Source organism: Triturus cristatus, chromosome 5_2 (assembly GCF_964204655.1).
Source record: "Triturus cristatus chromosome 5_2, aTriCri1.1, whole genome shotgun sequence".
Taxonomy (NCBI): domain Eukaryota; kingdom Metazoa; phylum Chordata; class Amphibia; order Caudata; family Salamandridae; genus Triturus; species Triturus cristatus.
This window is the reverse complement of record NC_140588.1, coordinates 924,598,116-924,613,978: the sequence shown is the minus strand read 5'-3', so window position 1 is coordinate 924,613,978 and position 15,863 is coordinate 924,598,116. Positions and strand designations below refer to the sequence as shown.

The following is a 15,863-nucleotide window of genomic DNA, read 5'->3' as shown; positions in this document are numbered from 1 at the left end:
TACTGAACTCTGATTGTGTTTTGAATCAGGTTCAGCAGTTCATTCTGTGATAGGGGCCTCATAAGTGAATGATGACTAGGGACTTCAGCGTTTTTAGAAGGTTAAAGATGAGTTGCCTGTTGAGGGTGATGACATTGTAAGAGGAGGACAGTTTGTGTGAGGCATGATGTTATTGAGGTGGCCTACAGAGGTCATTTAGGAAAGGGATACAAAGAAATACCATAACAATTTACAGTTTGCTTTCTTTAAAGTTCACACATAGGAGAACCCAGCGGCCATGCCAAAGCACATTTCATTTGTGCTTATAAGATGAGAACCATTACTTAGAAGTTTATGAAAGGAAATAATTAATTGAACAGGTGTCACCAATAGCTTACAATGTAAACCTGGCATCAAAGGGTACAAGCTCCATGCAGGGTGATGGAATCGCAGAGCAGTGAGTGACCTAGAAGATTAGTACATCCAGCTGCTCTTATGAATGTTGGAAGGCCTTTAGTGTAACAGTGGAATTCAAACAAGTACTCCCATGTGTGGTAAAGGAAAGCATTGTGTATTTTTTCATACCGGCCCAATGACCCATGTTTTTGACACTCATATAAAACTGAAAGGCAGGAATTGGTGAGGAGATTACTCCATGTAGGAACAATATATTATGTGGATCTTCTGCCAAAGAAAACTGTGTACTTTCTACCTCCTCTATACTTACAAGGTTGCACGTGGCTACTTTTTTAGTCATCTTGTTTTTGGGTTGAAGTCAATTTAACAGGTTTGAACACAGTACTCTAATTTATGAGTTATTATGGCCCTTTACCTGATTTTAGTGTTTATATAATTCACAGTTTAGCTGTGTTATAGCTTGCATCTGAGCCTGTCCATTTAGTAAAAGACTTACATCTTCCTTAAGGAAATTAACGACTGATGACATTATGGTACTTATCGTGTACACTTGTTTTGAGAGCATTTGGAAATCATTGTTGGTAACTTAACATGTAGTTTGCATTATTTCTCTGTTGTTTTCTCTAATACTTTCTGTAGCTGCTCTTTCTGAGTAAGTCTACACTTCCCTAAAGGTGGAATAAATTAACAAGGGCAAAAAATGTTTATTTTTAACAGGATGTGAGCCCAGGAAAAAATCCTTAAATCCATTTCCTCAGTAATTGTGGGCAGGTGCTCTGTCACAGCCACTAGGTTCAAATTTGCTAGTCATCATTGACACGGCTTACCTATACTGGATGGATTATTAGTCATAGGTGTATATTTATTAAACCTTGGGTCTGAGTAATTCACTAAACAACCAGGAGTCTTAGAAATACATTCATTTATACACACATTAGTATCAATTGCCCATAGGGCTACACCTTCAAATTAAAACACAGTCAAATTATAAGTACAATTTTGGATCATGTTTTTCAATTCGATATACATTCTTTTTTTTTTTTAGTAAAGGGTGTCTTCAGCTATATAATGCACCCAAATGCCATGCAGGTTGTCTACTAGGCTGTTTTATTTAGAACATTTCTTTGGGTATTATGCATTCGTTGAATACATTTTCTGTACCCTGAATTTGCCAAAATATTTCCCACAATAGTTTTCTCATTAATGTTCTTTACAATGCTCATAGGCTTGGAGAGCAAGATTTACAATGAATTGTGTAGAATATATATGTTTGTGGCTAGTAATTAAGTTCTTTTGAAGTTTTTCAGGTTTCTGAGAGAAATAAAACACTGATGGGCTAGACCTGTCAGTACCTTTGATTTGAGGAAATCTTTTTTTTTTCATAAACAACTTTATTGAGTTTTAACAAACACCATGACATCACATTGCTTCAGAGAATTCTGTCCCTTCCCATTGGGGTGCCAGCCACTCCAGACCCATTTTCTGGAGCATCTCCAGCCCTCCCACCTCAAGAATGGTGGCCATTCATTATGGCAGAAAAACTCCACCACTGTCCACAGATGTTGTCATGCTGCTGAGGACATCTTCTGGCCTGTAGATGGGTTCCTTGGTTTTCGTGCACCGGGCCATATCGGCAGTCCATTTAGAGATGCAGATGGTTGCTGATTGGGTCCAGTATCGAGCTGTCTCTTTTAGCCAGAATGGTGACGATTCCAACCAAGGTGCACTCCGTTCCTGTAGGCCCCAATCCTCCACTATGCCCAGCGGAGCAACTCTCACAATAAGCTCCACTGGCTTCTCCAAGATGCCTGTCAAAGTGTCTGCAATGGCGGTCCAATATGACATTATAACAGGGCAAGCCCACACCCTATGGAAGAAACTAGATCAGTCAAGGTGCACCTGAGGCAATTGGGTGAAATGCTTTTACTCGCCATCCAGAGTCGCCCGAGTGTAAGATAAGTAATATATAGGTAGTTTAATTGAATGGACCTGAGGTGGGCCAGGATGGCTATAATACAGGGAGCCATTTGGGCCTATCGCCAGTCTGACATGCCAACCCACTGTTCCCATTCTTTCCTCAGGTCACCAAATTTAGTGGTGGAGTTGTTAAACAGTGTTCTATAAATCTTGGACATTCCCCCTTTTCCCAACGTGCCTTGAAGGAGCCTAGCTTTGAGAGGATTGAATTCTGGTAGGTCTGGGATGCCCTCTCAGTTGCAGGCAAATGCGTTTCATAATTGTAAGTATTTATGAAATTGAGTTAGGGGCAGCGATCCCTGCTAGACATCACCAAGCAGTGTGATGCCTATCATATCCCATTTAGTAAAGTCCTCCAGCAGCGACACCTGACATAGACCGAAGAGGGGTCTGCTGTGTGAGTTGTTTGTTCCAGCCCATCATCTGCAGGGCAGCACGCCATGTGTGAACCACAACCTGGATAGGCTCAGGAAGGCCCTGGGGCAGTGTGCCTTCATGTAGTATGTGGAGGATGCTGTCATGACCTAATTCGGTTAATTTAAGTCTATAGACGGGATCTCCCCAGCCTCCTGTGACCCAACCATTAATTGCCAGGTGTTGGGATGCCCAGCTCTTCTAAGTATGATGATTGGCAGCATGCATTGAAAGCTATATATGGGGGTCTTTCTGCCCAGAGGAAGGAGCAAATGTGGAAGTTAAGGGTTTGGAATCAGTGGGACAATATCGGGGATGGGTAATATTGAAGGATATACAGGAAGATGTGGAGGGTCTTCATTTTGAACAGTGCTATTTTGCCCAACATGTGGAGCAGAAGTCGGTACCAACACTTAAAATCTCATTTCATACGAGTTTCCAGAGGTGCCAGGTTGAGTGACAAGGATAGCTTTGGCAAGGTTGAGATGTGAATGCCCAGATATTTTAAGCTGAGGCGCCAAATCGGGATTTAATGTTGCCATGCACTGGGGTCTGAGACCCCTTATAAGAGCATCAGGAGAGACTTGTTTCCAACTGACGCAGAGACCCGATTCATCTTCATATTAGGAGAGGAACTTTATTATCCTAGAGCCTAACTCGGTGGCGTTACCAATGTATAGGAGAACGTCATCCACATAAAAGGAGATGCTGTCTTCCTTGCCTGTAGGTCATCTCCAGACTCTCAATTGGGTGCCACATTGTATAAGGTGGGGCAGCGGTTCCACAACTAGGGCAAAAAGCAATGGAAATAGCGGACAGCCCTGTCTGGTACCCTGGCAGAGTGGAAAGCGTTTCAATAGGAATTCCATTGATCCATACCTGTGCTATTGGGGAGGAATTCAGGAGGCTGGTGTATTTGCAGAATCTGGGGCAAATAGCCATACATGTTAACATTGTTTCTAGGAAGGGCTCCACAACGGAGTTGAAAGCTTTTTCAAAGTCGACCAGGCGGAGTGCGTAAGTAACTGTGACTTCTGACCTACGAGCGAGCGCAAGATAAAAAGGAAATGTTTCTTGAATTTTCTTTTGACTATTGATGGGTTGGGCTCTGCAATGTTGCTATTAGACCTGTCAGCCTTAGTGTGGTCTTCCCTCAAACATTTTGCTTTCCTCCTCCATTTTTGCTGATCTCGTTTTTGCTGGCCTTAGGACTCTGTGCACTTTACCACTGCTAACCAGTGCTAAAGTGCCTGTGCTCACTCCTTAAAACATGGTAACATTGGCTCATCCCCAATTGGCATATTTAATCTACTTATAAGTCCCTAGTAAAGTGGTACTACATGTACCCAGGGCCTGTAAATCAAATGCTACCGGTGGGCCTGCAGCGCTTACAATGCCAGCAACTTAAGTAGTTCTTTAAACATGTCTCAGGTCTGCCATTGCAGCCTTTGTGTGCAGTTTAAAACTGCCCATTTTACCTGGCGAAAGAAATCTTTTACCAGGACCAAACCTTTTTTTTTAATACATATGTCACCCCTAGGGTAGGCCCTCAACAGCCCACGGGGCCGGGTGCAATATATTTAAAGAGTAGGACATGTAATTTTAAGATTTACATGCCCTGGTAGTGAAAAGCTCTTAACTTAATTTTTCACTACTGCAAGGCCTGCTTCTCCCAGAAAATAATATTGGAGTAACCTTAATACATTTAATAAGCTGTATCTTCCAAATACGAACAGCGAAACAGTTCATGTTTGATGTCGTCGGCATTATAATGAAACATCCTCTTTTATGACGAAGTCGGATTCTTAGTTACAATGTTGTAAATGCTACTTTTAGAAAGTTCTAACCTATGTAGAGTTCGGCCCTGAATCAGCAAGGCTAGGTCATAATAAACTAAATCATCAAACAAATGCCAATACTGATGTACATTCATCCAACCACTCACATACCGAGATCACACACCTTAATTGATATGATCACTTGCATTTATTCAAAACTAATTTTTTTAAGAAGAAGTTTTTCTGTTGAAATGTTTTCAAACTAATTTTAGGGAAGAAAAAAGGAATTATCAATTTTTAAAATGACATCAAATCCTAAACATAACAATACAGAGTGCCATATCAACTACAAAATATAACACTGAATATATCACACAAACATTTTCACATCACATATAATTTAGTTATACAGAGAAATATTTCTTTGCTCAGCTTCTGTACAAATACAGATACTGTAGAACAAATAGGCCCCTGATAACCACCTTCCAAAGGATGTTTAACTTGTTTGTTAACAAGATTAGTAGCCAAACAGTGACCCTACTGAGCTCATAAAAAACCTTTAAAAAATGCTAACCTAATTACACATGAGCAACAGCAATATTACATATTCAGAACGCTTGTTTAGCTGAAAGAAAAGCTGTTGATGCATTTCAAACCCTAGCAAAAAAAATGAAGGGTTCTCCTCAGGAGGCAGAACACAAAAGAGCTGGAAATCAACAAAAACGCACTCATGTTAGCAAGAGTGCTAATCCAGACATTTTCACCACACTGACTATCCCATTCTCACAGCACCCCAATTTACCTTTTTTTTTATCCACAGCTAATGAATAAAATTATGAGTCTCCTCTAGTATGCCGCAATCTACAGAAACAATATACAAAGGACCCAGTGTTGATCTTTTTAACTAACCATAGTATTGATTTCGCAACACAACAAGAACGGAACTTACTTCCAACCAGACCAGCTGAAAATAGATACAGGCCATTTTAATCCTTAGGGTGTGATCCTATCAGTGCGAATCTGTGAAGTTGAAACAACAAATGTCAGTGTTTTACTGACAGCATAACATTCACTAAGGTAATCTTTATCTATGAATCATACAGAATTCATGTCCCGAAAAAGTTAAAATTAGAGTCCATATTCAAGTAATTAGAGTCTCATAAACTGAGATTTTCATTATCTGGGTGTAAATGTGAGTCTTTAGCCCCATTCATGGCAGGCTTTTACATCATAGTGACCCCGCGTTTTTGTTTAATAAATGTCTGTAGGATATGCCTTATTTGGTTGGTTCACAGACTATTTTCATATTTCACCTCCCCATCTCTAAGGACATACATTAGTGACCATACGTGCGCTGCACACATTATACCATTAGTGATATTCCCGACCCACAAGGGTTTCGCATGTCAGTGCATAAGAAAAACATTCATTAATTGCACCCAATTATGTCTAAACAGTCGACTCCCATCCAGTGGCGGACAGTGACATTTGAAAGTGGTAGGGCGTAAAATGTTTGGCATACTTCAGCATAGCGAGCGAGCGTAGCGAGCGAGCCCGAACAACCTAAGGGAGGTTTGGTGGGGGTTCTCCCCCTGAGAAAATTTTGAAAAAAGAGTGGAAAAATTGTGCATTTTCAAGCAAATTTGAGAAAGCAGAAAGGTTAATAAAGCAATGAAGAAAGTGCAGTTATTACAGTAATAAAGAGATCATGTCATATAACATAGGTAGCTGCTTATTTCCATCACACATGCATTGTTTTTTGCTTATTCCTTTTTACATTTGTATGTTTAACATGTTTTCTGTTGACTGTTTGTACAGCGCATAGATACGGGTTATGTTAGCGCCATATAAAACTCCTCAAATCAAATAAACACTACAGCAGAGCTGCACTCAGTACCAGTTGAACAGACACACCTTTATTCCCCCGTGGTGGTGGGCGAATAACATTTTATTATGGCGAAGAATCCAGTTTTAAGAGCACCTTGTTTTAAATCCTGCCCAGCGAAACGTCACAATTACATTGACGTATACGCATGTTCGTAACCTCTAAAGGCAAGTGACAAGTTTATACATCAAATTTCAGGCTGATTGCCTCTCCAAATGTTTTTGTGTTCTCCAGTCAAGTGGGATGTTCCTATCACAAAGCCTTCTGGCTTCCTCGTGCTCCTAAAGTTGCCATGCTCAGTCAGTGCCACTGCCAGCTGAGGGCGGACTGCTGGCAAGGACTGAAGGTGCCCGTTCTTCAGTAGCTACCTAACTTGCACTGCAGAGAGCCCCATGTCATTGTTCTGGGCCTTGCGGGCACTGAATCTCCCAATTACGCGCCGGCATAATCTGTTTTGCAACATCAATCATCCCTGCTCTGAGTCCTGGATGAGGTGCACGCTCGCCTGTCAGCGGCCACAGTGAAAGATTGGGACAAATACAGAAGGAACAAACGTGCCAGCACCGCCCTCACCACTGTCAACCTTGGGGTAGCGTGTGCCCTGAAATATACATACATCCTTTTAAAGGGCGAGCGTGGGTCATCTGCAATTTTAAAGCACAGAGCTACATTTGTTAAAGAAAAACACAACAGCTGACGTAAAGCCACATATACAGGAATAAATCTCATGGTTGTTGCACAGAAAAGCAGAGCGCCTCTCTGTTGCTAGGCACCATGTGTGTATTAACAGAAACAATGCTTCATCCCTTTTACAATATGTTTAAAAAAATATTCCAATGAGAGAGAGGCATCGGAGTTAGCGCTGGTTTGAAATCCACAGGTGACACGCGGCATGAGAGAATTACAATTTTATTTCCTTTAACCTGAGTTGCTCGGAAAGTAATTAAATCCTTTTCTGTATGAAGCAGATGGGCACTGGGTAATGAGATGATGAGCCCCAGGAGGAAGGAGTCTGTGTTTGTACTCTACTCAGTCTCAAACATGTTACTTAAATAATTGTATGGAGGAAGAATTATTTAAGTAGGTATCGCCTACTGTGGCGGTTGTTTTCCGGAAGAAAATCCTGCAAATGTGTGTCAATTAATTTGACTACACATAGCCAAACGAAAGAGGCAATTCATATTTAAAATAATAACAATAACATGTAGGATCATAGGATGCTGTTATTTTAATTACTCTTTGAACGCGGCATAGCGAAGGAAAGTTCATATATATTTGCAGTTTTTAAAGTCTCAGTAGCTCGTGGCTTGGCCTGTCGCCTGTGTGCGAACCGCGGCCTTGTGCACATCATGTTCTGATTGGAAGCTGACCTGTGGGCAGCATACGTCAAACAGACCACGAGGCCGCAGTGAGCATGTACGTCCACATCACGAGAAATACCCTCTCGGGGCACCAGCACTAGACGGACGGTGGACCGGGACTAGAATATTTTAAGGGGGGAGGGACCCAGAGGAACTGGAAGGAAACACTGCTTGACAAATAAATACCCTTTTCAGCGCCATGGAGCTTTGGCACACTCCCGCCCGCTCCATACATCAACTTTTCAATATGAGGAAGAAAAGCCTGCACACAAAAATATCAATTTAGCGGGGCATTTGGATGCAATTTGACCGCTGTCCAGCGCTGACCATGAGGAAACATCTGGGTTCAGCCAGCCATTTTCAAAAATTTCATTTACAAACCTTGTTTTTCAATTAATAAGAAGGCACACAATTCCCACATGAATGCCTTCGTGTAAAAGATGTTACTGCACAATATAGTAACTGCGCAAAGGTGCTCGGGGCTGTCCGCACAACAAGGCGTGAATAGTGCTGGCCTGGTGGTAACTAAGTGCAAGTTGTAGGAGAGTAGGGTCTGCAATCCTATGATCACCCAGATTTTTTGCTTTTGCTTCATTGGTTTACGACTTTCCCCGGCTGCGGGCCTGCCAATCAGACCCACAGCCTAGCTGTTCTCTCTCTAAATTAACACACATGTACATTAGGTGCATCCACTAATTGGAACTGGGCCGCCTTATCAGTCCCTGTATCAGCATACCACAGGTATCCAGGGCATCGGTGTACCCAGGGCCTACCAGGGGCTGCAGCATGTATTGTGCCACCTCTGGATGGCCGCCCAAATCTGACACAACTGGCTGCACGACAGCTGGGGCAAGGTGGTGTAATCACCCGTTGCTGTAGGTGTAGTATTCCTATACCTAACCCTAAAATGGACGCATGGATTCCTGTCAGTCACTCCTATGGCAGGCCTTATCAATCCTGAAGGCAGAGTGCTGGGAATCATGTGAGATGGTGCTCTGGCGCGAGCTGAGCCCGTCGACGGCTTGCGGAACCAAATCCTAATAGCCGTTCCATGGTGACGCGGGCCAACTCCTTTAAGATGCATTATAACCCTTGCGGTTATTTGCTAACTTTGGCATCGCCTCACCTACACATGTCGAGTAAGGTGTCATACGAATTGGAATACGAACCCCTCGCCAGTTCTGGCGACGGGGTTAGCATTCCACCCTTCTAGAGGGACACGACATGGAAGTAACCTTGAACCCCGGTTAAAGTTGACTCAAGCCTCAGCATCACAAAATGGATGCTGCCCCCAGACACAAGTCTGACCTCCTGCTGCTGGGAGACCTTCCAGCGAGGGGAGCTTGGACAAAGGGTTTCCTGTCAAGGGCGGTGTTAGCACCATCCCAGACAGGGTTTGTGTATCCCAGGTAGGCAGGGCTGAAAGGAAGGTGATTGCAAGTGGCACCCCGGTGCTCACTGTGCATAGCCCGGCTCAAACCAGTTTCGGGGGCACACCAGCCCCTGAACTGGGGCGAAACCGGACAAAGGATAGGGGTGTAACCACCCCCCTCCTGGCCCCACCCACAGGTAGGACCTAGTCACGTGCCAGCCCCTTTTCTTAGAATAAAGGTAGGAGCGAGTCCCCTTCCCAAATTGGATAATTCTGAATCTTGAACTACTTTCCACGAAAGGAACTCTTGACTATTTCTGAAGACTCTCCCTTGTGACTAAGGAGTAGCCACCCTGCACCTAAGCGCTTGCGGTTTGCTGTACGTCTCTCCCACGGATCAAGACTGCCCAGCTCCACGAGACCCGGGTTCCCTGCCATCTCCGACCTCTACCTACATCATCAGCCCAGCTGAGATTCGTAGGTGTGACGAGACCTGCGGGACCGGCCATCTTCAGAACCTGCACGACGCTTATCTAGCACGCCCACCGAGGGACCCTCGAGTGGGTGCACCTAGGGTTTGAGAAGCCCTAACCCTGAGCGGCTCCAGCACCGAAGTCTGCCTCCCCAGCATCCACGAGATCTGCGTGGGGGCCCTTCTGCTCCTTGCTGCTCACCGCGTCGTCCGACCACTCGCCGTCCGGCTTGTGGCCCTCTTCACGACGCACCACGACAGACTTTTCATCACTGGTCTGGTTGCTCCAGACTGGCTCTTGCTCCCCTTCAACAGAGGAGTACCTCGGACCCTCCTGGTCCACTCCCGACGCCATCTTGACTCCACCGCGTGGGTTTGCCACTGCCAAGACCTGCTGCCCCATTCCTGGGCCCAGCATCATCGACAGCAGACACCTTCGTGGGACAGCTCGCCCTCCCTCCGGGTCGCCGCCGCGCCTCCTGGTCCAAGGAACAGCCGAGTCCGACGTCATCCACTCACCTGGTCGAGGTGACTTCAGCCGGTACCTTCCTGGTACCCACACGATCGCTGGCTAGCGGTTGAGAACTGAGTCCCCTCTGCTTTCAGGTTTCCTTCATCACCGATCCAGGCTTGGATCTCTCTGAACATCGACACTGGTCGCCTGCCAGCAACTTCTTCTTTCAGGCTCCTGAGACTACCACGAGGACTCCCGACATCTTGCTGAACCCCACGCAGCCGCAGCCTCGGGGCTAGGTAACTCGAGCATCTCGGTGCTCCATCGTAGGTTCACTCTACAAGTGTCCAGTTCCTTTTTCGTTTAGTCCCACTGATCGGATTCCTCCGGAATCAGTCACTTTAAACTATCTAACCTTTCCCATTCCACTTGCAGTGTAAATGGTTTCGTGCCCTTCGGGCACTTGTGTAAATTGTGCAACCAGAAGTATTTTCATAAGAGTTTTGTAGTGTGCTTAGCTCCCTGACTCATAAAGGGCCAGGGTAGTCTTGTTATAAATAAATATCCTTTATTTTCATAACAACTTGTGTGGTGTCCTTTCACTTGGTGTTCAAGGGGTATATGTGATGGTAAACAGCTGGCTTAACCCGCCCTCTAGAGTTTAGCCTAAAGACTGCTCGTATCCACGCTACTAGGATAGCTAGTCTATAAGGTTGACTTACAACCAATCATCAATAAGGGTCGTTTGGAATGATACACAGTGATCACTAGAATAGTGAGCACTACATATCAGGCCAACTTCTCACATTGGTGAGCAGCGGTTGGGATTTGAGCTTGCTGTTGGTTACCACACACGTATCCTAAGAATATCAAAGTGAAAGATCACATAAGTACCCAGGTACATATAACTTAGCTTAGAATACTCTGAGTTCTACCGAACCAGCTGTTGTAGTGTAACAGGGCTTAGCACACCCTGACTACAACTCTTAGCAAGGGATCAGTAGGTAAACAAATAGTGTAGGTAGGTGCATCACTTACACCTCACTAGAAAGCATGTCGGTCCACGGAGAGTCTGCAGAGACTCCCTTAGTGGTCAGTGACCCTCCACAGGTCGTGTCACGATATGCAGCTCTTAGCTTCAAGGAGATGTGACAACTGTGTGCCTCCAGGAAGCTAAACCAGGGTTCTAACCCTACCATCGCATTTCTGATAGGTCTCTTAGAGACGTACGATGCTAGGAGGTCCTCTAACACAGGTCCCCCCAATGCTGATGGGAACATGCCTCCCTTAGAGGGAACCCTTGGTGACCCGGAGCTCGACCCCCATACAGAGGAGGAAGACGAGGAGGAGTTATCAGGAGACGAGGCAAACAAAGGTCCAGTGGTAGTCGGCAGGCTTACGAGGACCAACTTAAGCAGGCATGAGAATGGAACCGGGGGAGCCCCGGCCCCACGCTCAAGCAGGCCTAACATTGGGAACGGACGAGCTAGGTCTCTCTCCAGAGGCTCTAACAGATCTGTTCGTACACATGTCTCTCAGGCATCTTCTCAGAGAGGAATGACGTCCCCTCAGAGAAGGGAGCATGAAGCGAAGATGAGGGAAGTCAATCTGAGGATCGAGCGGGAAGAACTTGCCCTCGCCAAAGAAAGACTTGCCTTAGCCCGAGAGCAGAAATTAAGTGGGTTAGATCCCACTGGTGGCAGCATTCTCATTAGAGGGAAAGACAGGGATATAGATACTAGACACCTGAGTAAAATAGTGCCCCCCTTTAAACAGGGGACGACATCCACAAGTGGATAACTGCTTTGGAGAGGGCCTGCACTGTCCAGTGCGTCCCCCAAAGTCAGTGGGCAGCTATACTGTGGCTCTCCTTTGAGGGTAAAGGACGAGACAAGCTCCTCACTACTAGAGCTGAGGATGCGAACAATTACCAAGTCCTGAAGAATACACTGATTGATGGGTTCGGCTTAACCACCGAGCAGTACCGGGTGCTGTTCAGGGACACCCAGAAAATTCAGTCTCAGGATTGGACTGACTTTGTCGATTGTGCCACTAAGGCTTTGGAGGGCTGGTTGCTGGGTAGCAAGGTTACTGATTACACAGGATTGTACAATCTTATCATGAGAGAACAGATTTTAAACAACTGTCAGAACCAATTGTTGCATCAGCACCTTGTCGACTCGGATCTGCCCTCTCCCCAAGAATTGGGAAAGAAGGCAGACAGATGGGTCAGAACAAGGGTCAAGCAGAACCAGACTCAGAACCAGGGTGGTCAGAAGAAAGCAGACCAAAAGGGTAGTAACAAGAACGAACAAAATGACCAGAAGTCTTCGACAGGTCCCCAACAAACTAAAGAGGGTGGGGGTCAGGCTTCACAGAAAAAGACTCAAGAAGGCCAGTCAAAATGGTGGTGCCAATACTGTAAAAGTAAGACTCACTGGTTTAGTGAGTGCACCAAGAAAGGAGGGCAAACTCCTGCCACTGCAGCCCCTAAGGCACCTGCACCCCCTAGTACAGTCAGCAGTGGTAGTGCGCCTCCCAAGGCATTAGTTGGGTTAACCTTGGGAACCAAGGGGAGTGACGACTTAGTCAGCACGCTCACTCAGGCCGTCCATGTCTGTACAGGGGATATGGATATGTCCCCTGGTGCCAGTCCCAATACTTTGGGCAAATACAGACAGACACCTTTGATCAATGGAAAAGTGGCTCAGGCCTACAGGGACACTTGTGCCAGTGTCACCATGGTGACACCTAACTTTGTGGACCCTGGACAGATCATGCTAGGTACCGACTACCTAGTGACCAATGCCAGCAATGTCACTACCAATCACAGTATGGCAGTTGTTGATTTCTCCTGGGGAGGGGTAAGTGGCCCGAAAAAGGTTGTGGTTAGTTCAGACCTCCCCGTAGAATGTCTGTTGGGCAATGATTTGGAAACGTCACAATGGTCAGAAGTGGAGCAGAGGACTCACATGGAAATGTTAGGCTTGCCAGCACATGTCCTTGCTGTGACCAGGTCACAGGCCAAAAGATGCCCCACTGAACAGGTGCTGGATCCTGGAAGAACGGACCAGACACCTTCCAAGAAAAGGAGCAGTAAGGGTAAGGCTTCGCCTTCCCCCTTGCCCCAGGTCGTGGATCAAGTCTCTGAGGAGGCTGACCTTAAAGAACTGAGGGAAACTGAGCCGAAAGAGCTTGAACCTGGTCAGGTTGAGTTTCTGGGCTCAGGGGGACCCTCCAGGGAAGACCTGGGGAAGGCACAGTTAGACTGCCCCTCACTTGAACCCCTCAGACAGCAGGCTGCTGCTGAGGCTGCAGGGAACGCCACAGGTACCCACAAAGTGTACTGGGACAATGGACTCCCTTACTCCGAGGCAAGAGACCCCAAGCCTGGCGCGACCAGGAGGCTGGTCGTCCCCTTGTCTCTGAGAGGTTTCCTCCTTACCTTGGCCCACGAGATTCCCCTTGCAGGTCACTTAGGCCAGAATAAGACTTGGGACAGAATTGTTCCACACTTTCACGGGCCCCACATGTCCGAAGATACGAAGGAGTTTTGCCGCTCCTGTGTCACTTGCCAAGCCAGTGGTAAGTCAGGTGGCACGACAAAGGCCCCCCTTATACCACTACCGGTGGTGGGGGTACCCTTTGAACGAGTGGGGATCGACATTGTCGGACCAATGGAACCCCAGACAGCATCAGGGCACAAGTTTATACTGGTGGTGGTGGACCACGCCACCAGGTATCCTGAAGCTATTCCCCTTAGGACCACTACAGCACCTGTTGTGGCACGAGCCCTAGTTGGAGTGTTCTCCAGAGTGGGCTTCCCTAAGGAGGTTGTCTCAGACAGAGGTGCAAACTTCATGTCGGGATATCTGACTGCTATGTGGAAGGAGTGTGGTGTCAACTACAAATTCACCACACCCTATCACCCACAATGCAATGGGCTTGTTGAGAGATTCAACAGGACCCTAAAAGGGATGATTCATGGACTACCTGAAAAGCTTCGGCGGAGATGGGATGTCCTGATACCCTGCCTCTTGTTCGCCTACAGAGAGGTCCCGCAGAAGGGGGTTGGCTACAGCCCTTTTGAACTTCTGTTCGGACATCCTGTAAGGGGACCCCTTTGTTTGGTAAAGGAAGGATGGGAGAGACCTCTCAAAAAGCCGGCATCAAACATTGTGGACTATGTGCTCGGTCTCCGCTCGCGGATGGCTGAGTACATGGAAAAGGCATCTAAAAACCTTGAGGCGAGCCAAGAATTACAAAAAGCTTGGCACGACCAAAAGGCTGTCCTGACTGTGTATCAGCCTGGGCAGAAGGTGTGGGTGCTGGAGCCAGTGGCCCCAGCAGCACTCAAAGACAAATGGTCTGGGCCCCACACGATCATTGAGCAAAAGGGAGAGGTCACCTACTTGGTAGACCTGGGAAATCCCCGGAGCCCCCACAGGGTGCTCCATGTAAACAGGCTCAAGGCATATGTCGACAGGGAGGGCATGGGCTTGCTCATGGCCACAGATGAGGGACAGGAGGAGGAGAGTGACCCTCTCCCGGACCTGCTCTCTCAGAACCCTGACGATGGGTCGGTAGATGGTGTTGTCTTTTGCGGCAGCCTCTCTGGACATCAACAAAAGGATTGTAAACAGGTTTTCAATCCTTTCGACATATGTTCTCTCTGACACCCAGTCAGACCAATTGGTGTACCCATGAGGTCGACACTGGGGACAGTCTGCCCGTAAAGAGTAAAATCTATCGACAGCCTGATCATGTCAGAGACTGCATCAAGACAGAGGTGCAGAAAATGTTGGAGCTGGGAGTCATTGAGCCCTCGGACAGCCCCTGGGCTAGTCCCGTAGTTCTCGTGCCGAAACCTCACACCCAGGGCGGTAAGAAAGAGATGAGGTTTTGCGTGGACTACAGAGGCCTCAATGCAGTCACTAAGACTGACGCCCACCCGATACCGAGAGCAGACGAACTTATAGACCGGTTGGCTTCGGCCAACTACTTAAGTACGTTTGACCTGACAGCTGGGTATTGGCAAATCAGGTTAGCTGAGGAAGCCAAGCCCAAAACAGCATTTTCTACCCCGGGTGGGCATTATCAGTTCGTGGTAATGCCCTTTGGTTTGAAAAATGCACCTGCCACCTTCCAAAGGCTGGTGAATCGAGTTCTCACTGGGTTGGACGACTTCTGCGCGGCGTATCTGGACGATATCGCTGTCTTTAGTTCCACCTGGGAGGATCACCTGGTCCACCTGAGGAAAGTGTTGGAGGCCCTGCAAAAGGCAGGCCTCACTATCAAGGCCACTAAGTGCCAGATAGGGCAGACACAGGTTGTATACCTGGGCCACCTTGTAGGTGGAGGCCAGGTTCAGCCATTGGAGAGCAAAATACAGGCCATCCAGGACTGGGCTCCTCCAACCACCCAGACTCAGGTTCGAGCTTTCTTGGGCCTGACTGGTTATTACCGGAAGTTTGTCAGAAATTATGGATCCATTGTGACCCCGCTAAACGATCTGACAAGTAAGAAGATGCCAAAAAAAGTTCAGTGGACAGCCAGCTGTCAAAAGGCATTCGATGACCTAAAGCAGGCCATGTGCACAGCGCCTATCCTAAAGAGTCCAGACTACTCCAAAACATTCATTGTCCAAACAGACGCTTCGGAGTTGGGTGTGGGAGCTGTTCTATCTCAGCTGAATTTTGATGGTCATGACCAGCCCATAGCTTTCATTAGCAGGAGGCTGACCCCCAGAGAGAA

The 15,863-nt window shown here is 46.8% G+C and overlaps 1 protein-coding gene across 6 annotated transcripts in view; it reads right to left on the bottom strand.

Annotated features, from left to right (window-relative positions):
* The window catches only part of LOC146829437 (uncharacterized), a 112,352-nt gene that overhangs the window by 29,071 nt on the left and 67,418 nt on the right, over positions 1–15,863 (bottom strand). For 5 of the 6 annotated variants that reach the window (XR_014962262.1, XR_014962261.1, XM_085608123.1 and 2 more), the window contains exon 3: positions 5,515–5,585. The gene's annotated coding sequence lies outside the window, so the exon portion shown is untranslated. Of the gene's footprint in view, positions 1–1,786; positions 2,264–5,514; positions 5,586–15,863 lie in introns of those variants that run through there. The other variant, XR_014962263.1, reaches the window with a different exon arrangement.